This window comes from Neopsephotus bourkii, unplaced genomic scaffold (assembly GCF_033783945.1).
Source record: "Neopsephotus bourkii isolate Nb327-2 ecotype Australia unplaced genomic scaffold, CSIRO-AGI_Nbou_v1 NB_707, whole genome shotgun sequence".
NCBI classification, from domain to species: Eukaryota; Metazoa; Chordata; class Aves; order Psittaciformes; family Psittacidae; genus Neopsephotus; species Neopsephotus bourkii.
The window spans coordinates 219,915-244,508 of NW_026901206.1; the positions used below are offsets into that span (position 1 = coordinate 219,915).

At 43.6% G+C, this 24,594-nt stretch overlaps 1 protein-coding gene across 3 annotated transcripts in view; it reads left to right on the top strand.

The window, feature by feature from the left end:
• Positions 1-696: 696 nt before the first annotated feature.
• LOC133212451 (tyrosine-protein phosphatase non-receptor type 14-like) overlaps positions 697-24,594 on the top strand; it is an 87,826-nt gene continuing 63,928 nt past the window's right edge. For all 3 annotated transcript variants that reach the window (XR_009725478.1, XM_061353918.1, XM_061353920.1), the window contains exon 1: positions 697-1,291. The gene's annotated coding sequence lies outside the window, so the exon portion shown is untranslated. The remainder of the gene's footprint in view (positions 1,292-24,594) is intronic.

Consider the following 24,594-nt stretch of genomic DNA (forward strand, 5'->3'; position numbering starts at 1 on the left):
ATGTAGTCTAAGGACAAAACCATCCTGCAAATTGTCTATCATTGATGAAATGCAGAAGCATCTACATGTCATGCCTAATACTCACACCATTCTTAGGCCGGTGTGATCCATTCAACATCCCTTGGTAGCCCCAGCCACTCTGATGACACTCTTTGCACTCTGTGTCCCTACTGTCTCTTAGAGCAGCTATCAGGAGGGCTTTCCTGCACCTGCAAAGCACCAAGTGCTCTGGGCATTTCGTGTAGTTACCAACCACCCCGTTTCAAGCCAACTTCAGTTTTCCCCCTGCTTGCTATCCAGCAAGGCACATGCATGAGGTCACCATAGGTATTTTCATCCTGTCTCCTGCTCAGTGGGCAGCTGGAGGAGCAGGGATGACCATCCTTATAGAAGCGAGGGTCACACAGAACGCAGGAGACCGAAGGGTCTGAAATGGGAAAAGCAGGAGTGCAGATCTGAAGGGCAGAAGAAGCGATGCTCTAGTGCCAAGCCAGCGGGCGATGCGCAGGGGCTTGTGGAACTGCAGAAGCGAGGCAGCGGGCGGCCCTGCGCACGGGAGAGAACGCCGGAGCTCCGAGGCCCGTGCTGTGCCGAGCCGAGCTTCCCTTCCCACCCCACCCGGGCTCCCGTAGCGGCTCCCGGCCGCGACACCCCTCGGGATCGCAGGGCCGGGGCCATGGGAGGGACGGGACGGGAAAGTCGAGGCAAAGCAGGCGCCCCGCACCTGGCAGCTCTGCCCTCCTCGGGAGGGCTGCCGAAGGCACCCGTCCGGATTGGCAGGAGCCTGCGCCCTCCTCTTCCTCCTTTTCCCTCCTCCGCAGGGTGGGTTTCGGCCCTCCTCCTTCCTTGGGGAAAGGGGGAGTAGTTTAAAGAGAAAAAAAAAGAAGAGAGAAAAAGAGAAAGGAAATCCCAAGTCGCGTCCCCGACGTCTCCGGGCCCCGCGGCCGCCCCACATTCCTGGCATTCCTAAGCCGTGACTCCCCGCGCCGCCCCGGCCCCAGCCCTGCCCCGGCCCCGCCGCCTCCGGCTCGCCCGCCACTGGCCCCACTCGCCCCCGCGGGACACCAGTCCCCTCCTTCCTTCCCTTACGCTCAGCCTCCCTCCTGCCCGCACCCCGCGGGCGGCAGCCGAGCTCAGCGCGCCCCGGCCCCCCCCCAGCTCCCGGCCGCCCCGCCGAAGCTCCCCGCGGTGGCCGGGCCGGGGCGGCGGGAGCGGGTCTGCCTCCCCTCCAGCCTCCCTTCCCGTTCAGCCTGCTGCGGGAGCGCACAACGCCGGAGCCGCCGCCGAGCAGGTAAGGAGCTGCGGAGTTCAATGGAGTTTGGGCTGGAGCGCGTCCCCGCCGCTTATCAGCCAGCCGCGCTGACTTTGAATCAGCCTTTTACTCCGCGGGAGCTTATGCTCTTCGGTGTGCAGCTACGAACGCGGCTGTTTGTAAGTTACCGAAATAGCTAAGTTTGGGTTACAAATGGCAGTCGGTGACTTGCGGTAAACAAGCCTCTGGTGGCCCTTCCACACGTGAATTCAATCCGGTAGGCACCCAGATAACGCGGCGTTTGTATCATCAAGAGGTATTGGAAGCAGCTGGGGACGGGCAGGCTGCTCGTATTTACAGCGCGGTGTGCCTGTGTTTGTCTTCCCCCCGCTCGGGGGTTTACCTTGTTCTTTGTTAGTTACAGTTAAGGCTAAAGTGGCCGTCTTCAGCAGCTCTAACGCCTAGTTGTGCAGGCAGGAATGACATCTACCCTTATTCCTGATGTGGCGGCGTCGATGAATTGTGAAGGTCTCAGCCGAGCTCTCTTTATCGGGCCGTATTTGGGACGAGCGTTAGATAATGTATGTGCGGTATGTGGATATTATGTGTGCTGGGGCTTTCCTATCGAGAACGTTGTAGCTCTGATTTGCATAAAATATTCGCATGTTGCCATTCATAAGCAACTCTTGGGCTGTTTGGGACTTTAATAAGGTGGGAACAAACACTGTAAGGTAACAGTAAGTAAATGTAACAGTAAAGGTTTGGATTCAGTGTGTTGTTACCCAAAAAGTGATCTGGGGTTTTTGGCATGTAGCCTGAAGCTGTAGCTGAAAGAAACGCTTTTACCAGAAGCCAGTTCTTTCTGTTGTCTTTAAACTCCGTGCGGATGATGGCTCCTGGGTTTGCTTATTCCAAAGGCACTTTTCTATGCTGAAGTTCTTGAGAGTTTGGAAAACTGTATGTATAAAATGGCTCCCCCCAAATCACAAGCCACCACCTGCCAACCTCCATCTTACGAGAGAAGGTAGTCAGGTCTTTTTGGGGGGTGAGAGCCGTTAGGGGAGGCAGTCCCAGCCGGACCTGCTCTCTGGTTGTCCAGCTCAGAGTGTGTCCTATCGAGTATGAGGGACAAAATAGTTTATACAGCTTTTGCTCTTGCCCTCTGGGGGGTCTGCCACTGACATTTAGTGCTTGTTACATGCTATAAAATACAGCGTGTGTTGATAGTATAAGGATGCAAATAAGCTTTAGGCCCTGCTCTGGTATTGGCAGTACTTTCCTCAACTTAGTTTGGTTTCTTCAGGAGGCTGTGCCAGAGTTGCTTACAGGCAGAGGGCACTTGTGTGTGTCTAATGCGTTGTGATACAAAAGTTGGGAGCTTTGCACATTTAGGCTTTGAAGCGCAGCCCATCAGCTAAAAGGTAGCTCCAAAAACCCGTGGCAGAGGTTGTGGCCATCCCTTCTGCCTCTCCATTTGCGTGGGAGAAGCTGGGAAGCACGACTATCTCCATGCAGACTTGGAGGATCCGGAGGTGTGGGTAAAGGCCAGAGCAAGGGCTGCAGGACTGATCTCTGTGCTGAGCAAACCGAGCTCTATGTACATATATACATATATATATATATATATATACTTCCAGTTTTAAGCATAACTTTCCAGTGTTTCTGTAACAGTAGAAGCAGCTTTGTGCAGGGTGAGGGTGAATTAGCAACCAGTGTCAGTACCAGTGACTGACTTTTCGCCTGGTCCTTCTTGTCCAGCAGAGGCCTGTGACTCAGTTGTAACTTACGTATGGAATGGCTTTCTATGAAGTGCATCTGCTTTGGTGTACTTAGCAACTTATCTTGGCCACCAGTGATTCCTCCAATTTTGGAGAAAGTATTTAATATGTTAAAAGACTTGTCTGCATGTTTCTGGTAACTTTGTGGCTTCTTTTTTCTACATTTATTTGGTACCACTGCAGCCAAAACATTTTTAAGCTAAAAGATGTATCATTCTGCGTCTTTTAATATCCGGTGAGGCTGTGTTTGATTAAATGTTGCTTAAGGAGCTCATTTTAATCTGAATTCAAGTTTAGCATAGATATATGCAGTGTGAAAAGTGTAATTGAACTCTAGCTCCTCAGCTGAAAGCGAGTTCTCTGTTGCAATGATTAGTCAGCTGAGGTGGGGGTATAAACTACTGATGGGATACAAAAGGTAGGAGGTTCTCAGCAGGCAGCACTGCTCAGGTGCATTTGGGTCCTGCTCCTGCAGAAGACCCACCCATGTGCTTAAATTCATGCTCATGAACAGTGCTTTTGAAACCGCAGAATTTCTTTTCTACCCATAATAATAAACATGTATACAAGTCTTTGCAGGAGCCAGGCTGTAATACTTGGTATGCAATAAATTTGTGCATGTGCATCCAGCTCAATTACAAGGAGATTTCAGTAAAGGCTTAATTTTTATGCTGAGCAGATGCCATAAAAGTCTTTTTTATGTCTTAGTCCATCATGGAGTGCAGCGTGCCTTGGCCTATTACACTTTGTGGAGTTACAGTGAGATAGATCCTGGTCTTTGAAAGCAAACCCTTACCCTGTGGATGTTCCTTCTGTGAGGAGCATGCCTGTGCACAACAGGCACTGAAACTTTATGTGCAAAGGTCTGTTTCTATTTGTTAAATCTAGTGGTTCTCTATACAGAGACTTTGTGAAAGCTGCTGCCTCCACCTCTTAGAATGTTTATTAAAAAACAGAAATGAAAGAGTAGGTCCTAAAGGAACTGAGACAGACCTGTGCTGAAGTCCAAGATTGTGGTAAAAGTATGATTTGGGTTCCACTGTCTAACCCCCATCTTCCTCAAAACTCAGCAGTTACTCACAGCTTCCTCTGGCTGTGCCAGATCCCATCCGTGTCCACAGCAAGCGTAGCCTGTCTTGTGGGGTGGCCATCTTCTGCTTAAGGCAGTCTGCATTTGGAGCTGAAGAAGTGATGCGTGAGGAGACATCTGGCACACTGTGAAGGAATCGGGCTCCTCACAAGTGTGGAAATAGCCTCAAGAACAGGAGCTACAGTTTGTGACTCCTCCCTTTTTCCTTTGGGCTGTTGCAGGGAGTGAGGAGAGCTCTGCAGTGGGAAAGCATCAATGAGGTGGATGTCCAAGTGTCCAAAAGCTGTCATTTAGCTGCTGTTTCAGGTTGTGTGTGTTCTGTTGACTTGGCCTTCGTCTCTCTTGTGAAATAGTGTGATTTGGAGGCAGTATTTTTGGGTTGTGTAGGATAATGGGATGGTCATTTTCCTTTTCCCCCACAAAACTGGAGCTTGCTGAGCTAAAGATGTATCAAGGTACAGCTTAATTATGAAGAATCAGAATTGGTTTTGACTATTAGTCCTTGGATGTAAATTTGATTCAGCTTTCCTTGTTGAGCAGGTACATGCACTATCCTCTCCTGCTTGCACCTATTGTGCTTAAATAAACCTTTAAATGATACTAATCTGTTCATTCACAGTTGATGCTTTGGTAGGCAAAAAATCTCGGTATTGGTTTTACTGATTCCTTTAAGATAGCACAGTTTGAGCTGTTTTTCGTTGGAATTAAGGAGAATGATTTTCACTAGCTAAATCTGGTTGGGGTTTTTTTACTTGTTAATATATAAATATAATGAAATATGTTTTGAAAGTAAATTTGCTCAATTCAAGGATGACTTCATGTGAAGGTTTGAGGGATTAGGAGCATTTTAATTTCACTGTCTTAAACATTTGATGTCCACGTAGAATCTAGTGGAATTTGTCCCAGGTTTAGTGATTTGGCAAGATTAGATTGTGGTCAAATCAAGGTAGTGTAACTATGCAAATTGAATTCCATCTGAACAATGGTGACTGGTATTTTTTGCTTTAGATGCAGAGGAAAGTAGAGAAGTGTTAAAGATTGCCCTTTAAAGTGCTACTCAAGGTCAGCAAATCCATGCTCAAAATGCTGTCTGGAGTTAATGATTCAAGACTGGTGCAGTACATAGCATGTAAGAGGAACGTGCACATTTGGGTTAAAATATATCCCCCTCCATCATTGCTGCCCTAATAGGCAGTCTTACATCCTATAAACTGTATGTGGGAGACTTCTGAAAGTACCTAAGGGACTATAAACTTAGTGCTAATTAAGCATAGATTTATCTATTATTAAGCAGGTTTTCTAAACCAAAGGGTATGTGATGTTGGATGGGTGATATACTGGGGAGAAGAGAAAACTGACCTGCTACAGCCCTGCTCTGATGAGCTGTAGCTGTTGTGGCACTCTTGTGTTCTGCTCATGTGAAGAGTTTAGCATTTGATCTTGGCTCAACACCAAGTGGGTCTTTTGGGAGCTACCACTCTCCAGTTCTGCAGGAATGGACTTTCGCTTATGACTTAGGAATACTCTTTTTTTTTTTCTTACTTTAAGGTAACGTAAACCTTAAAGCACTACGTGATGTAAAAACAAGTCTGAAAAGAGGGTGTTGCATGTGTATGTTGGTGATCTAATAAACTGGATGAATGATGGTGTGCCAAAACTTGCTAATGATGCACAAGTATTTTGATTAGGCAAGATTGAAGATGACTGAGAAATTGAAAAGGGAATCCAAGGAAGCTGGGTAAAAGGGAAGCACAGCAGATGATGTTGATAAATTCAAGAATATGCATGTTGGAATAACCAAATGACTCGTTCACATTACTGGATTGTAAGTTAAGTGTATTAAGGGAGGGAGATTTAAACAAGGTTTTATTGGAACATGTGCACCTCCTTAATGCTTAGCACTGGGCAGAAAAAAATGCCACATTTGTTGTGCAATGCTGTGTTAACACAAAGGACGTTATTAAACTGGTGCTCACATTCACCTGGAATAAATAATTTGTGGTCTCCTAACAAAGAAGATATTGGAAAATATTATGTGAAATTGAAGTGAAAATACTTGTGTGGTTTTGTTTCAGTCAGGTCAGGAGGTAGGATATATATGTACGAAATAGTGATTCACCCTTAATAAGTGATAATTCCATTACCCTTTGATACAATGGCTAGTTATAGGGAGTAGTTTGAAAGTCAGTGTGTATAATAATATACTTAAATAACTTCTTCTGTATAAGTAATTGTAATATATACTGCCAAAGCAGATGATGGATGCTGGAGAGGGACGCTTCATCATGGACTGTAGCAATAGGACAAGGGGTGATAGGTTAGACCTAAGGAAGAAGTTCTTTACTGTGAGGGTGGTGAGGCACTGGAATAGTCTGCCCAGAGAAGTGGTAAATACCTCATTCTTGGCAGTGTTCAAGGCCAGGTTGTACAGAGCCTTGGGCAGCATGGTCTAGTGTGAGGTGTCCCTGCCCATGTCAGGGGGTTGGAACTGAATGATCTCAAGGTACTTTCCAATCCAAACCATTCTGTGACTCTATGATATAAATGAAATTAAGAGCCTAGTAGGATGAGAAAGATAAGCAACTGTTCCTAGGGACAGGAGGAACAGTCACAGCTACAGCAGAAGGGATGCTAACTGCAGTGCTCCAGGGCACAATCAACACTGCCTGATAAGGGACTAAGACATTTCTTTTAGGGACAGATCATCCTATAAGTGCCTGCTATGGTATTTCATATGTTTTCTTACTGGGTAAGCTGCTGTTAAAAACAGGCTATCGGTCTCATGTGTTGACCCACTATAGCAATTTAATCTCTGTACTATACTGTGAATGATGGTGGATTTAATTAAATATTAATGCAGGTAGAATTGAAAGTTTTGGGATTTATATGTATTCAGTCTTGATGGAAAGTATATCTTAGCCTTTAAGTCTTTAACACAATAAAGTTTGATCTTTTAATTTATTGAACCTTGTTCTGATGCAGCCTGGGCCGGGGTAGAGAGCAGAAATGCCAGGCTTCATGTAAGAGGCAGATAACATTGGTATCTGTTATTAATCAGTTTGGTTATAATGATCAATGATTTCTAGTATGTGCTTTAATGGACAACTAGAAATACTTATATACAAATATATATATTTTGTATATATATACAAATTTGCACATTTTTATAAACATTTGTATATACAAATATACAAAAGGAATGTTTGTAATCTGTGTAGTTAATACAAATATTTGTGAGTTCTGTACCAATGATAGGTGTGTGTTTGTGAGAAATACAAGGATCAGGTTTTGGGGGTAGCTAGATCTTGTGCAACTTAGTGGGTCTTTCAAAGCAAAGGATGTCAAAGCAGTAGTATACCAACACCATGGAATTCTTGCAGATCTACAGGCTATAAATGCAAATCTGTTACAGTAGAGCAAGTGGGGATCATGACTGATCTGAAAATCAGCACCTCACATTAACAGGTTAATGTACGGAGGGTGTAAGCTTTGCCTCTGAAAGTTTCAGGAAGCTCTAGTGTAACTTAAAGTATAAAAAGCAAAGACCTTAGCAACTTTTAGGTGCTCTGACCAGCCATAATGAGCTGTCTCACAGGCTGCCTGCCTGCTGTCTGCAAAATCCAACGTGGACTGACTTTCTGACTTCCCCCCCTTAAAGGCTGAAGCTGTTTTGGGGTTAGCCTTGCACTGCTTTTCTGAGCTCAGAAAATAAGGTTCACGAGAAGGCCTTTGTTTGTGAAGATGCATCAAAGCGGTGGCCTCCTTTGGGGTTCCATCCTTTGACCCTTGGGCTGGGTTTGAAGCGTAGCTCCCCAAAGGACGCTGGGCAGGGCCTTGGCTGGGGAGAAGTTGGCTGTGTAGGAGAAGCACAAGGTTACCCGTAGTTGTTTGAACCTGTTTTTGTTCGATTCTTGTTTTTACAACTGAGAAAATAGTTTGCATTCCTAAGGTTTTTTAGATTAGCTCTTATCACGGAACTCCCTCTTTTGAGAGGAGACATTCACTACCTTGTAGATAAAATACCTTTAGCTTTTATTGATGATAACGAAGGTAGGGGTTTGGACAAGTCTGAGCAAAAGCAGGGGACTTTGCCAATCACAGATTTAACCAATAGAAGCCGGATCCCATTTTTGATGTTTACTGCTACATGCCATTTTCATTGCTACCCCTTCCCTCAGCACTTCCATTTGTTCTTTCAATGCAAAACTGTATCCTGTTGGTAGTGGAAACTCTGCATTTTCTGAGGGTGTGATATGCAGCACTTAGGTGCTTAAAGGTGAGACAATGTAAAGGAATTTCCTCACAAAACCTTGTGCCTGTTGTTTACCGGGACAGGGGGAGAGGAGAGAGAAAATCAATACATCCAGTGGCCTAATTCACCTCTGTGCTGAGGGTGAGTAAAACTTCTGATGCCTTTGGGGGGAGCAGGCCTTGAAAATCCTACCCCACATGTTAAAAATGGAGAGATTCCTGAGGAAATCTGCCTTCTCCCTAAAGAGCTTTCTGAGGTGCTCAATGTGAACAGATCTGCCTCAGGAGGAAGCGCTCTGATGGACTTTAGGGGCAATGGGAATTTATTTCAAAGGTCCTGGAAAACAGGCATGTGAAATGATGGTAATTCTTTTGCCCTTGGTTGGCATACTTTTAAGAGCTACTCAGTAAGATTGGCATCTGTTTGCATTCTTCATAGTGGTGTGAAGATTCAGTCTGTTTTGGACAATGCCTTGGTCAGTTTACCACATAAAGATGTTGGCTACTAACGTGAGGGGATGGCTGATGCAGTCTTTTGCTGGTAGAGAGAAATATTTGCAGAGGTTCAGAATGGGCAGTGCACAGGGCAAGTTTCTGCTTGTGAATAGAACAATTTACGTAGACATATTTGAGTGAAGGTCCTGTGATTCCTTGCATCTTTGCCAAGACTGTGTTGTGGGAATCTGTGACAACAGAGCTAAATCACAGTATTAATACTTACATGGTGCTGCTTCCCGCTGTGTTGATTCTTTCTGAGGACAGAGCAAGGTAATGACAGAGGGTTTTCTTGTGAGTCTTATTCCATGTGTCCCTGTTGATAGCCTGGTGCCCCAAAATGTATTTGTGCCTAGTTGGAAATCTTGTTCCTAAACCAGAACTGAAATATTGCAGGAGAGTATTAAGGCAGCTGAGCATTTAGCATCCAAACACAAAGTTATGTTTGTAGCTAGTAATTTCACTTCCAGTTTTATTAACTTCCTGCTAAGCAGGACATAAAAGTTCCATTTCAAGATGGAAGTTATTTTTGTTTCTTAGATATTTTAGGGCTTTTAGTATGCGGTTTAATGTTTCATAACTTAATGATCTGTAGAGAAAAGCATAAATAAAAACAATGCTGTATATGGAGAGTTAGATGTAGTTTAATAATTAATAGCTTTTACTTGCTTTCTGCATTACAGAATGTGCTGGAATCTTTGCAGATAGCTAAAGGCATAGTATGTGTCTTGAATTGCAACCTGAGGAAGAAGGGAAGAAATGGTTTGGTACAGTAGGCAAATGGTGTGTTGGGGAGAGCAGGTATCTATGTGAGGATTTGGGTTTCCTTGGTCATAGCCTGTCCTTCCCTGTAGCTGGTTAATTTCTCAGTTTTTCTGGTTCCTGTATTTAATTGGGAAATTGTTTTAAACACATGCATTTAAATATGCAAATTCAGAAAGGCTCATTTCCTGCAAGTTTCCACTTCAGTAATTAAGAGCCAGTTATGTCAGAAGAGAATTACTGATACCACCTCAGGACCTTGACTTCGTGAAGTGATGAGCATGCCCCGGAGCTGGAATGGAGGCAAGCACCTTTAAGAAGAATGCAGCAGCTTGGAGTATGGGATCGTCTCTACTTGCTCTGTGTTAGTTTTGATCTAGCGCTTCTTTGTTGCTGATGTAGTAACCTAAAACTTGCTCACAGAGCAGCTCTGAGTGTTCGTCTTATACATTTGCATGTAACTCTTCACTGCTGAAAGGGTGAATGATTAATGTGCTTAGGGTGTGCTTTCAGAAACCATTAAACCTTACCTAACGGTGGCTCAGTTGTTTCTTCTGACCTACAAATAAGGTTTATCCAGAGACTAATCTATTCTTACAGTTATCCTAGAACCTGGCTTAGGAATGACAGTTGTCACCCCTGCACTAAGTAATCGTTTGGAACATCGGGCAAGGCATGGGTACACGTAGAGACACATCAATAGCATCAGTTTTCACTGATATATGTAAGGTTTCTCTCCTGCTTTTGTATGTTCGGCTAGGGTTACAATAGAAGTTTTTAATGTGTAGCTTAACTGTGGATGTGTTCAGCGTCCTGGACAAGTGCCACTAGCTGTCTGCATGTGGCTGTGCAATTATTCACTTCCTTCCCCTCCCTGAGCAGTATGAAGCAGTTGTCACTGGCAGTACCCTGAGCTTGCAATGATAATACAGTAAGTTCCATGCAAGTAAATACTTTTAAATGCATGAGGTGTTAAGCTAACTGCAGAGAACACTGTCCACTTTAAATACCACTGAATTTTGCCTTCTCTGTCCTCAGCAGTGTGGATTTATCATGTAATTCATTTTTTACTTGGGATGGAATCAGAGCAAATGCATTTCTGTCTGTTCATGTTGTATGTTGCAATCAAACAGAGCCACAGAGGATGTGACAGTGACTGGGAAGGATATCCTCAATATTTTCTTAGGATGAAAAAAACCAGACTTGTGCATGGCTATATTCAGAAGGCTTTTTGCCATGGCCTGGGTGAGCTGTGGCCACAGTTCAGAAAGCAGAATGTGTGTGTTCTGTTGAGTGCCTTTTACAAAAGCTAAAATATGGGAATGAAGTCAAGTAACATTTAGAGCTTACATGTTGAAAAGGACCCTTTGGTAATATAGTGAATAAAATGTTTTTATCAGTCTATGGCAGAACCTAAATTGTTTATGAGGAGAAACTTCCCCATAAGTAGTTCTATGATTTATTGTATTAATCTCTCAGGAATAGCAACTGTGTTGTTGGGACCATGTTACAGTAACACGAGGCAGTCCGCTAGAACAGGCACTGGAAGGTCTGAGCCTCTGAGAGAACCAGGCAAGTTTCTGGCACTGGAATCACATAGGTCCCTTTCTTCACAGGGGCTTGAAATAATGAAGTCATTTTACAATTAATCCCATGTCATATTAGCTCCTGTGGTTGTTATGTTTCCACAGCTCTGTTAAGGGTGAAGATGGGTTGGGTTACTGAACATGGGAAAAAGTTGAGGGTTTGGGGTGGTTTTTGTTTGTGTGTTTTGATTCCTCTCCCCCCCGCCTTTGGGCATTTTATGTGCTTTTTTAGCACAGAACAGTGCTAAAATAGTACTATTTTTTTTTACAGTACTGTGGTGAAACAGGACTCTGAAACCAATCCAGAGATATTTAAGTAACTTGTTTTGGCAGAATTATGTTTTGGGGCCCTCATGAACAAAGTGGTCTCCTTTACAATATTTTATCCTTTTGTACCTGTATTGATAATGCTCTTCATTTGCTTTATCCTGACGCTTTTGAAAGGCTGCATATTCATTGACCCATGCGTATTCCTGCCTTGAGGTGTGATGTCCAAGCTGCTTTCATGGTAGCTACTCCTGGTGACCCGTTTCATCAGGCATCATTAGACATGCTCTCTACAACATGCTTTAAGCAAGGTGGTAGATGCATTTCAGAGAGGACCAGTATGGGCAGGAACTGTTTGAGTGGTGACTTAAATGCGTATTTCCTCCACTGCTATCTCAGTGATTTTACTGGCCTGTGTGATGATGCTTGTGTAAAGGGGTCAAACCTAAAAGCATTTCATTGGTGTAAGGAACTGATAGTGCTGAGTATTGGGTGTTAGCTGCAGCAGAAGGGGCTGTGCACCAAACAGTGCAGAATCTGTGCTGGATGGTGTTGTAACAGTTGGGGGCTTATTAAGTCTTTATGCAGCGAGTCCTGTGCCTGGTAGGAAAAGGCATTGAGGAGAACTTGAAATTTGTGTTGTTCTTTTCCTTTGTAGTTTTGTTTTAAAAGAGAGTATATCTCTCATCCCTGTAATGGTAGAGAAATATAGGAGAGGCAAATGAAGTCGGTAAAATACCAAAGGTAGATAGTTTAAGAGTAGTTCTGTCAACTACTGAAAACCATTAATCTTTAGCCCCCCTCCAGATGTGATGTGTTTTGTTACAGGCTATGTACGATTGCATCATGTACTGCCTATGACCACAACCACTGTGGCATTTTTCATTGGATAAGTGGTGTTTAGACATGGCTGTAAGCTTTACTGGCGCAGTTTATATCTCTCAGGAGTTAGAAATATATCGGACAAATTAAAACTCCCTTTGGATTTAGGAGACTTTGAAATACAGGAATCAGTTCCAGTATTTTATTGTAGTATGTGTTTATGCCTTTAAAGACTACGTGTCAAACCTTTTGTATTATATTTTCAGTGATTTGTATAGCTTCATTCCCTCTTGAATTAAGGAATGTGGCAATAAACGGTGGTTCTGATGATCTGGCAGGAGTGTAAGCAGAAGACGTTATCGAGTGTGTGGAAGCAGTTCCTGTACTGAGTTTGCTCAAACATAGATGCATTAGCTCATGAACAGCGAGAGCTTTCAAGGACAAACTGCAAGGCTGGAGGAAGTTAGACACAAAAGAGTGCCCGATTGCCCTGTCTGGCGAGACTGACCACTGATTATCCTTGTTCTGCCAAGATCATGATGACAACTGTGCTTTATGTCCTTTGGCCAGATAGACTATAAGGCAACTGAGACTTTGTTAGGTTAAATTCAGACCTCTTCCTGGAGATGGTTATGGAGCCAGCATAATTAGACCAAAAGGGCTCAAAATCTCATGCAAGAAGCCAGCACAATACACATGGATTCAAAGATTTGGAAGTTTAAGTGCTGCAGTTGAGTACATATTGGCATTGTAACACAGCTCACATTGTTACGTTACCTGCTAGGAGAGCGGAAAATTACAACTTGGTTATTCAGGGCTGTAGTGAATCTCATCAATACCTCATCCTCCTGACACATCTGTCAGTGTGGTGGTGTGATTATTTACCTTGGCACTGCAAGCTCCAAGCAGGAAGTCCAGTTGGTGAGCGCTGCATCCCAAAGCCTCCGGTGTCTGCTTACCAGCATAACCTGCAGCCCTGCTTAACAAACCAGAGAGTTTGTGTGAGCAGAGACTTGCAGGATCAGGACATCACTTTGTAATAGGAAATGGCATTTCCAAAGGTGAGTGCGTGGAAAGGGTCAGTAACTCTTGACAACTTGTTGTAAGGGAAGTTCTGTTGGAGGATTATTACTTGTGAACTCAGTTGCAGTAGGGTTTTTTTTCCCCAAACAAAAAACCTGTAGTGGTCAGACTGATGTGCTCAACCTGAGATCTTTTAGCACTGGTGTTAGCTGTGCCTGGGAATAAGTAAACACCTACAATCATCTCTGGCTTTGTCATCTCTCTGATAGCGTGCTTGCTTCCTGTGTTACGGCAGTAATCGTTAGATTAGCTGTGTTTAAACTTCCTGTCTCACCAGGGCTTTTTCCAGTACTTTTACAATATCCTTCAGGAGGTATCAATGTCGTGTTTCTGGAACAAAGGTTTTGCTTAAATTAGTGGGCTTTCCCCTTTTTTTTTTACCCTCTTAACTGCATTCTTTCTTTGTCTAAAACAGCTTTCCAGCTCTGATACTTTCTCAGGTTTCTTTATTCTTTTTTAGCTTTATTTTGTGGGCAATAGCAGATGTTATTGCAATGATATGCAGGCTAAAAAAGCACAATACTACTTCTGTCTGCAACTGGTACTCGTTAATAACTTGTACAAGAAGCTGAACAACCTATTTACTTATATCACTTGTTATTCTTGCTCTGTGAAGTACCCCAGGCTTTTCAGTGAACTTAAGTGTGGTGCATGTGCTGTTGGAGCAGTGTCCTTCACTGTGCTGGAGATCAGTGCCTTGAGTTTGCATGAGTCAAGAGAGGGCTTTAGCCTGTGGGATTATGGTGTGGGGATTTTGGTTGCTTGCTTCTTGCTTGCTTCCAGTGTGTGAGATGTCTGTGTATGAGGAGACAGGTAAACTCACCTATGTGATATCTCAGGTTAGGCAATAAAAATGGCATGAACTGTGTTGTTCACCTGCTCTTACGAGCCATTTTACTCTTGGCATTTTGTGGGGATGCTGCTGCTTAATAGATCAGTACTGCTGCTTAATAGATAATAGACCCTTCAGCTGTGAACTCTAGCTGGGAAAATAAGTGACTGAGATGCACAGCATCATTATGCCTGTTCAGGGTAGACATACTGAGTATGTAAGTCTTGAAATAGGTAAGTTTTAGCATATTCTTTTACCATTAAGCATGAAAATTGTGGGCACTGAAAATAATCAGGATGCTGCATTTTACCTGTTCTGGTTTACTGACCAAAGAAAAATCTAGGCATGATGTTTTCAAGCAGAAAGTGGAGCTGAATTTCCACAACAGTGAGGTAGAACTCCTCCGGGACAGTCTGGCCTTAGATACACCATGGGCAAACACCTTGCTGATGCTGCGTACCCAGCTCAGCCTTGTAGAATCATAGAATAGTTAGGGTTGGAAAGGACCTTATGATCATCTGGTTCCAACCCCCCTGCCATGGGCAGGGACATCTCACACTAAACGATGTCACTGCATGTTCCTTATGCTTAAGTCTCATTTTCCACTAACAGATGCCATTGCTTGCCAGAGTGGGTGTTTTCCTGTAATGTTGGTGAGACTGCAGCTTTTAGTGTAAGTGAAGATTGAAGTGACACTTGAATGTGAAGGTCTTTAGGCTTGTCTTTAAGTTTTACCCTTCTGATTATACTCCTTTGGCTTTGCAAATGCAGCTGCTGCCTTGCCAGTTGGTGTTTCTGTGTGGATTTCCTACCAACTCTTATGTTGTTGCTGTCGAGTTCGCATTAGCTCCTTTGGTGTTCTTTTGCATTCAGATGCAATACTGGGTTTGGGAGTTATCAAGATAATATTTAGGGTTTTTTCATATTGCATTTTTTTGGGATGCTGAATATGTTCTTGATTCATTCCATGTGAATTGTTACTTACAGTTTCCCATGACAGTTTCTTTCTGTGTTCGTTGATTCATTCATTGCATCATCTGGGTTCTTGCTATATATGCATTTATGGTAGAGCTGAATGGGAGAGTTTGCTCTGGTTTGACACCAGCACTCACATTCATCCACTAACTCAATTCTGTGTTTATCTAAGTTGTGGCAGGGGCACTGTGGTATCAAATCTTGATTTTGCTCCATAATGATGCTTATTCTTTGCAGCTACAGTCATTCAATTTCTTTGCTTCTGTTATTTTAGAAAGTGACAGGTTTATGGTTTGTATTTTTAGCCTATGATGCCAGTAATACGCAGCCCCTTCCTTCCCCTTAAAGGATAGTTTCAGGGCATGCAGATTGGTTTCTTCCACTCACTTGCCTGTGTTGTGCTTTCATTTAAGCATCATTGTCTTTATGGGAATTAAACAAAAGCCCAGTTAGGTCTCACACTATATTAGAAAGGAACTTGCCAGGATTTGAGAGTAGAACAAAGGATGTTTCATTGACAGATTCCTTCAGAGGAAGATGTCTCCGTGGAAGTCTGCAAAGCAGCACACGTGAAGCTATTGTAGTTATTACTAGATGACCTTTGAAGGTCCCTTCCAACCCAAACTATTCTATGATACTCACAGAAACTGAACAAGTGATATTTTTGTTTTAAAAGTTATCACTTGAAGTCGTTTGAGGAGTGGAAAGAGAAAAATGAGTTAGAACAGTGTTTTTTTTCCAAACTGTGCCTTGCTGTTGGCATTCCTTCTGCAGAGTAAAGTGTTTTGGGAAAGGGAAGAAAACACACAAGATGAAGAGGAAACAGCCCAGAAGAACCTTCTTCTTCAACAGGAGTCTTTAGATGGTTACAGGACCACTGCCTTATTGCCTCAAGACTTGTGAGGAGTCTGAAGAGAGAGCGTTCCAGTTGGGTCCACAGCTTTCTCTCTCTTTTACCGTTAACTTTTATTTAAAGCCAAGGCTCTGTATCACTGTATATCAAACCCAAGACAATAATTGTCAACAGTTCCAAGCACGTGTATGCTTTATGATGTTTGATTTCCACCGAGCCATAAACACTTTGTCCTTTACCTTTTACTAGCTATTGGCTATCCCTTGTGGACAGGAAAGCTGTGTTTAATGCTTTGTAAAGTGGCCATCAGTTCCTTGCTTTTATCTCTCTTCAGCATAAATTATTTTCAGCAAGGCCACAGGACTGTTCTGGCCAAGATTTGCAGGTGCCCCTTGTGAAGAGCTATTCCAGGATAAAGGCTTAATCTGACTGTTTCTTTCCTCCCCTCCTCTCTATTTCATCTCTCCTTGAAGAACACTAATCCTGAACCGTAGGAGCCCATGGCTGGTCTCCTCCCTCCTCCATGGCTCACTTCTGGTGTGTTTTTGTCATTTTCAGAATTAACCCTTGCCTGGATAAGCCAAAGCATATTCTTTTACCCTTAAGCTTAGAAACCTGGTGTGCGCTGCCATCGCAATATTTCTAATGGGAAATTCAGGCCCTAATTATCAAATTAGATGCACATTCTGCTTTTTTTGGCATGACTTTCCTTCAGCCCATCTGTCAGGTTGGCACAGTGCCCTCAGAAAGTAGCCGACCAGTTTCAGCTGAGCAGGGGAGCCAACCGAAGATGGGTTAAGAGAGGCAGCCCGCAGAACACTTTATGTTCGAATCCTCTTGCCAAAAGCTCTTCCTGTTTGCAAACAATGTCAGCTTAAGCCCGTATGCTTCATTACATAGGATGACATCTGTGGAGGCAGATGCAGGGGTGGCAGTACAAATGACATATGATAAGGAAGGGCATATGCTCTGAAACCAGATACTGCTCTGAGCTTCAGACCCTGTCTGTGCTGCATGTGTGTGCACGGGAATATAGATTGCTTGTGTGTTTTGTTGTGTGAGTGCATTCATCAGCCAGGATTGGACCTGTGAAGCGCATCACAAGTTTGCAGTTGTGTGATTTGGTTGTTGCAAATCATTAGCCCAGATCAGTGTTTTGCTTCAGTACTCTTTGAATGGTAACGTGCATTAATGGTCCAGTGGTTTGCACCGTGTAAGGGGGCACATCTGGGGAGTGCCAATGAAAGGGGTGTCTGGTGTTGACACAGGATTCTGCTGGGAACTGGCCTACTGAAGAATTTCGATATTACCTTCCAAAATGTCTACTTTAGAAATATTTCCTTTGGATGTGAATTTTACACATTTGGGTAGAAGAGGTGTGAAAAAACCTTTGGCTTTGAGCAATCTCTTTGCCCATTTGTTAGGTAATGCTGCTTTTTCACTAGAGGTCAGGTTTTAATCTAAAACTATTTTTCTTAAGGACCTTTTCTTTTTGCGTTTCCAATGTGAAAATTACATTTAAAAACGAGAACTTAGTTTTAGTTATGGAGACTGTAAAGAGGTAACATCAAATCAGGATCTAGTGAATGCTTTCTAAAGTGACCTTCACATTCTAAACGTGTCTGAGACAGAGCAGTTTGTTTTTTCCTCTTCAAAAATGTTTGTTGTTGTAATGTGTACAGTACAGCAACATCGGCACAGACAACAAAGGACACAGGGCTCTTCTTGGAGTCTTCCAGAGCAGCCATGTCAACGAAGTGATGCAAAGTTACGGGAAAGGAGAAGGAAGAGCAAGCAGTGGCCCCAGCAACCTCAGGGACGTCAACCCTCTGTCCTGAATCTGGGAGGACATAAAGGTGGTTCCAGAAAGTCCCTGGTGAAAAGGAAAGGAAAGAAAGGAGTTCTCCAGTAAAGTGGTTTTGGTTGCCGGTGCTGCTGCCTCCAGAAATTCCAAGATTACACTTGAAAGAAGAGTGGTTTTGCAGTGACAGTAAGGAAGCAGAACAGTTATTATTAGTTATAGAGAGTTGGTCTCAATCACAGCAGCACCAAATGGGAAGGGAAACAGTAAGTGAGTGTTCCCATCAGTTTGTGGTGAGATAAGGGGACTTCAGTGTATGTGGAAGAAGTGCCCTTCTCTGCCCTTGATCTATCATGTCAAAGGTATCAGAAAATCAATCACTATATTTAGACCTTGGAGGAGAATTGGCACCCTTCCTGCTGAGGCTGATGGAGAAGGTATTAAGTTTTTGTTAAGTGCACTTTGCGTGTAACCCACCTTAACAAAGCTGAAGGTGCTGGAGAGGGGCCAGAGAAGGGCAGCGGAGCTGGTGCAGGGCCTGGAGCACAAGTGTGACAGGGAAGGGCTGAGGGACCTGGGGGGTTCACTATGGAGAAGAGAAGGCTCAGGGAGGACCTGATGGCTCCCTACAACTGCCTGACAGGAGGATGGAGCCAGGAGGGGCTGGGCTCTGCTCCCAAGGAACAGGGATGGGACAAGAGGAAACGGCCTCAAGTTGCACCAGGGGAAGTTTAGGCTGGATATGAGGAGCAATTCCTTCCCCAAAGGGTGCTCAGGCATTGGAACAGGCTGCCCAGGGCAGTGCTATAGTCACCATCCCTGCAAGTGTTCACACACCGTATAGACGAGGCCCTCAGTGCCATGGGTTAGTGGTACCCTTGGCAATGCTGGAATAATGGTTGAACTTGATCTTAAAGGTCTTTTCCAACGCTGTTGATTCTATGATTCCAACTCTATAGGGAAAGATATGTTTAAACATTTCCACTTTGGTTTCCATGGTCAGCAAAGCGTTAATCTCAGCACCATGCAAAATGCTTTGATGCCGAGGTGTATCCTAAAGCCGTGTTAGTGATGTTCACAGGGGAGTTTCTTCTTTCTGTGAAATCTTAGTGTGACAGTACTGTTAGCTTGGATCAAATGTGGTTCATTGAATTTGCAATGCTGTGGTGGGGAAACTAATCTGGAGGAAGAGGATTTCCGTAACCATACTGATACAATCACTTTCTCTACACAGCTTCCCCCCTCCCCCCCCACACTTTCAGAAGGGTAATTTCACTTCCAGTTTGGATTAGGCAAAGGAATTCTCCAAAGCTTGTAGATGAGGCCCTTAGTGACATGGTTTAGTAGTGGCCTTGGTAGTGCTGAGGGAATGGTTGGACTTGATGATCTTAAAGGTCTTTTCCAGCCTGGTTGATTCTATAAGCATCAGTTGCTGTGGTTGGTTGGGGTTATTAAGAAAACTTGAGCACATCATTTCTGCCTCTTATACAGCTCAGCTGTTTTATCCGTAATAAAGGGTTAATAATGAAGATGATGATGCCTGATTTTTATTCTCCCTCTTCTTCTTCTTTTGGTAGAAAAGATGCTACCAAATATCTTTTTCTATATACTGTAAGGTAAAGCTCAAGTTACACTCATTTAAGTGCCTTCATACAAAAGATACAAATAGCTACTTCTCTATTGAATTCTGAACCTGATTTAGTAGCTGCAAAATGTGATTTTTGATAGCTGTCAGACTAGGTGAAAATTCAGTGCAAGTAACAGGGATTAAATTGTAGACACAGACATTTGTGCTGGCATTTCTTTTCTCACAGTATTGAACTGCTAAAAATGGCTCCTATTTGTAAATAGGGCATATTTATATGACATTACCTGGGTTTTGCAGTACTACAGTGCTTCTGGTGCATTTCATGTCAATGATTTTTATAGAGCTTGCAGAAAAGTTGGCCTTATTTTGCAAGAGGTCCAAGAGGATACCCTTATAACTCCCTTTTTTGGCCTGGCATAAGTCTGGGGTACTTAGTTATCAATGGATCTCTCTGCATGTACATCTCCGTGCACTGTTTTCCTATGGAAGGATCAAAGAAGTGTTTTATTCATTTGGTTACATGATGAATCGCAGTTATTGCTTAGGCAGAGTAGCCAGAGGGAAAGCTTTGGCTTTGCTTGGCCTGCACCATATTTTAATGGCAGTGGGCAGTGGAGGCAGTGGGCAATGTAAAATGGAAGAAACTTGCTTGACTTCCCCCTTGTTTCTTCCTTTATAGAATGGTTTGGGTTGGAAAGGACCAACCCAAGGATCATCCAGTTCCAAATCCCCTGCAATGGGTAGGGACACCTCACACTTGACCATGTCACTGAAGGTTCTGTCCAACCTTGCCTTGAACACTGCCGGGGATGGAGCGTTTACCACTTCTCTGGGCACCCTGTGCCAGTGCCTCAGCACCCTCACAGGGAAGAGCTTCTGCCTTAGATCTGACCTGAACTTGCGCTGTTTCAGTTTGAACCCATCACCCCATGTCCTGTCGCTGCAGTCCCTGATGAAGAGTCCCCCTCCAGCATCCTTGCAGCCCCCTTCAGACACTGGAAGCTGCTCTGAGGTCTCCAAGCAGCTTCTCTTCTCCAGGCTGAACAGCCCCAGTGTTCTCAGCCTGTCTCCATACTTTGTGTGTCAATGTTGCTGTGCCTTCTGTATCGCATTGCTGCCACAGAGGCAGATTCTGGGCTGTTTTTATGTGCAGGAGATTTCTGGTGGCCTTTGAGGTTGGTTTGTGTTGATGGGACAGGAAGAGGAGGCATTGCAGGATGTGCTTTAGCAATGGGAATTGTCTTCAGTATTTACTTTAAGAGCATTGCTCATCTTGCCTCCTTGTGTTGCTGTGAGGTGTTTTCAGTGTGTTCCTTTTCCCATGCATGATGAGGATGTATGGGAAAAGGAACACTGACACTCTGCCAGCCGTGGGATCAGGCTCTCCAGGCCAAGCCAACCATACAGGCTGCAATTTTTCCATGTGATGGCAATTTTAGGATCAGCATGCTGGGAGTTCTGAGGAAATCCATTGCCTGGTGCTACCAGCCCAGCAGCTGCACGAGACTTGAAAGCTGTAGTCTGACACACTGGAAAAATAAGTTGTCATTTCCAAAACCTCTCCTGTCAGTGCTCATTAGAGAATTTAGATGTTATGAACCTCCTTGGATAAATCATCTCCAGTAGTGATGGCTTGCTTTGAAAAGGTTCTTTGCTTGCCCCTCTCATACAGCAGTGGCAGCTATCTCGAAAGGAGGAGTTGGACAACTCTGAGATATCACCTGGAGCAATGTGAGGATGAAAACAAATCTCTCCCAGACAAGCACTGAGAGAAATTCCAAAACTTGAGAGCTGCCTCATCCCACTAACCAGATGCTCTGCAAGTGGTGAGTACGTTGACATCGGCCAGCAATGGGGAGAACAGTGAGGTGTATGACTTGCTACTTTGCAATGTGCTAAATTAAGATAACACATCTACTTCAAATAGTTAGCATCATTGAACATATATATATAAGTAGAATAATGATAGTGCCTACATTGTAGTCGCTGAAGAACAGAGCAGTAGAACATTACCAGAAAAAAAGGAATTTCCAAATCATCATGGAAACAGTCTCTGCAAAGGCAATAATGAAGGGAATACAACTTGCAACTTAGCAGCTCATGGTTGTTATAAGATTCACAGTGGTTTATGGCATTGCAGATCTCTCCTAATGATATCAGTCCTAATCATGATAACTAATGATAGAGGAATCCTCTGCTGCAGATTGCCTGCTACTGTGATCATGTTGTACACAGTGCTTTGGAGACAGGGGAGAAGAAATGGCAGCAGCTAGATGGCTACTTGGGCAGCACGCAAGTTAAACAGCCGACATCTGATGAGCCACCCTCCAAGTATGTGTGATTGAATGATGGTTAACTGATTGCAGCTGTTGATGAAGACCAAATGTGTCTGAAATGTGAAACACCTTATATTTGTAGGTAGTGAGTGCACTGTAAAAACCCATAGTTTACACTTAATATAACTGTCTGCAAACAACCCCCCACTCCCTGTTGTCCTCAGGAAGAGGTGCATTAAGTAAGTGTTTGTTGTTGCCAAGCGAGTATTTCTACCATTTTTAACATTGTTTTGTAATGATACTGAGCCTTGATGAGCTTTGCTACACCTGGTTGGGTTTGGGTTGTTTCCTTTTTAATGAGGCAACCTGCCTGTTCAGAGGTTTCCACACTATCTTGACTTAAAACTATCCAGGCTTTAATTGTAAGAGCAAAATGGAAATGTACCAGCAATTTTTTACGGTCCACATGTTTAGCAAGAGAAAAAAAGAGTTCAGGTTTATGGCCCAGATGCTAAGCAGGTGAGGTATTAGCATAAATCATGGTGAGGTATGTGTTGGGAGCACATAGGGTAAGGATTGGGGGAGTTTTGACCTTGCTGATGCAATAGCGAAAGGCAGAGGTTGCTGTTCATCACGAAGTTTTATTTAGCTCTATCAGCTTTTAAGAGAGAACAGAATATCATCCAGTAAGCCTTAAACAGCTATTATAAATAATGAATCATTTCAAAATGTGATTATGGTTGTACTTCTGTAGGATGCAGGTTGGGCCTGGGCATTGACAAACAGGCCTGTTGGAGAGGCAGAATGCCACCTCACCTCCTGCAGCTGTGTTGTCACTGACCTACGAGCAGCTGGTTATTCAAGTGCTTAAATATAGATGGAGAAGCCCTACTAGTAAACAGCTATCTAAACCATTGGTGTTTCCAGTACAATACTTAAGCCAAGATTTACTGTTGCAGAACGTGTCTGAGGAGCAGTGATGATGCTGTGGATTAAAAGAAAATCAGTGAAAATACAAATAGTGAAATTCTGTGCTGGATTCACTAGCAGTGACTCGTTGCTGGAATGTGAAACAGTAGTCCAAAATTAGTTGAAGTGTTTATACATGGATTATTGAAGTGATGAAGCTGTTTGGAATGTGGGGTTTTGAAACAACTAATCCAGGGCAGTGCTTATGCTTCGGTAGTTTTGTAGCTGCTTTTGTATCTTTGGAAGGAGTTATGACCATTGTTTCTGGTATTGTGCGTACTTAGTGCACAAGCTTTTAGTAAATTGCCATTGTTAGACTTGCATCTTGTTAAACAAACATAGATTGAAACAGATTCTGTGCTGTAAAAACAACCGCATGCAAGCCAACTGCTTTGTGCATGTGGGTTATGTATCATTTCCCCTGGGGAATTAACAACATACCTTCAGCTCCACTTTTTAATTTGATTGAAAGAGAGAGCCTTGCACACTGAAGAAGAAAACCTCTTGGACTCTAATCTCTTAATCTCCATAAAATGCGTGAACGTTTAGCTTTGATAATATATGAAACAAATCTGGTGGTCCGTAACATTTCTGATGTGCATTCCCCCTTTTTTGCAGCAAAAAGAAATCAAAGCAGACATAAACCAACATATGACAGATGGGTCAGCGTTGGTGAGCTCTCAAGCATGAAGGAATTCCATAGCTCTAACTCTCCCTTCTAATACACTAGTTGAAAGTCAGTTTGGTGGCCTGGTGATGATTCCTTTGCTGATGTTACATAGTTCTCCTGCTAGCGGGATCGCTATGCACCTTGTGGGCTTCTGTATTAGGCCTTTCTGATGCTAGAGAAGGGACTTTCAACCCTGTTTCCTATCTACGTTTCCAAAGGCAGATAGTTCTTGGGGATCCTGCAGGATGCAAAATGGAACTTACTTCCCTCCCGCCTTCCTCCAGAGTAGCAGGAGTGAACTGAGCCCTGGTTTTGGCACATACTCATAGGTGAGGTGATCTCCAAACGTGTTGTAACTACTCCGCTATAATTATTCCTAGTACAAGGAGGTTCAGCTTCTGGTTTTTAAGTCTTTAGGGCTGGAAGAGTGTTTTCTTGTTGGTTATGTGTTTCTTTTAGTAGATGAGGTGGTTGGATCTTTCCATTGTAAGTATCTTGTACAACTAACATGTCCTGGTTGCCTAAATGTAGGCAAAATATCCATGATTTAGAAGCACTTTTAGCTCTTAAAGTGGATAGCTGCCACTTTCCCCTGCTATTTTTCCAGCCTTTGGAATTCTTACAGTAAGAATGGCTTTGGAGGAGGATTGCCTGCCTGAAAGGCCTGCTCCAGAAATACTTGTAGGACCTACCTAAAGCAGAATAAGAAACAAAAACTATACTGGTGTTACATGATGCGTGGATTAGATTAGCAGGAAACTGGACCATGGTTAACTTCACTGGTGCGTACTGAAAACAAACCGAACCCCACACCCACACTGCTGGTCTTGGTCTTTAAAGTTCTGTTGGCAAAGCTCTGCCTTTTAGGAGTGGGAAAACAAGTCAGACCCACAATAGACACAGTTACGCTGGCAAAAAGCTCAATGTAGTCTCTGCCAGTTGAATGAAATCCTGTTGCTTATGTATTTTATTCCATTCAAGCCTTGGCTACCCCTTCGCTGCCCCCCATCCCTTTTTCTGCAGCCCAGCAGAAACTGCATCTCCAGTAGTGGGGTTTGTGGAACTAACACTGCCAGTGGAATTCCTTTTGCACGTTGGTAAGCCAACAGAGGAGCATTAGCATCATCTCGGAGAGTAGTTTTTTCCAGGAGGTAAAGTGAAAAATGCTGTCGGAGGGGACAGACAGATCAGTTGGGTGCAGAAAATGCATGGAAAGAGCAATGCAAGTCCTGGCAGAAGTGCCA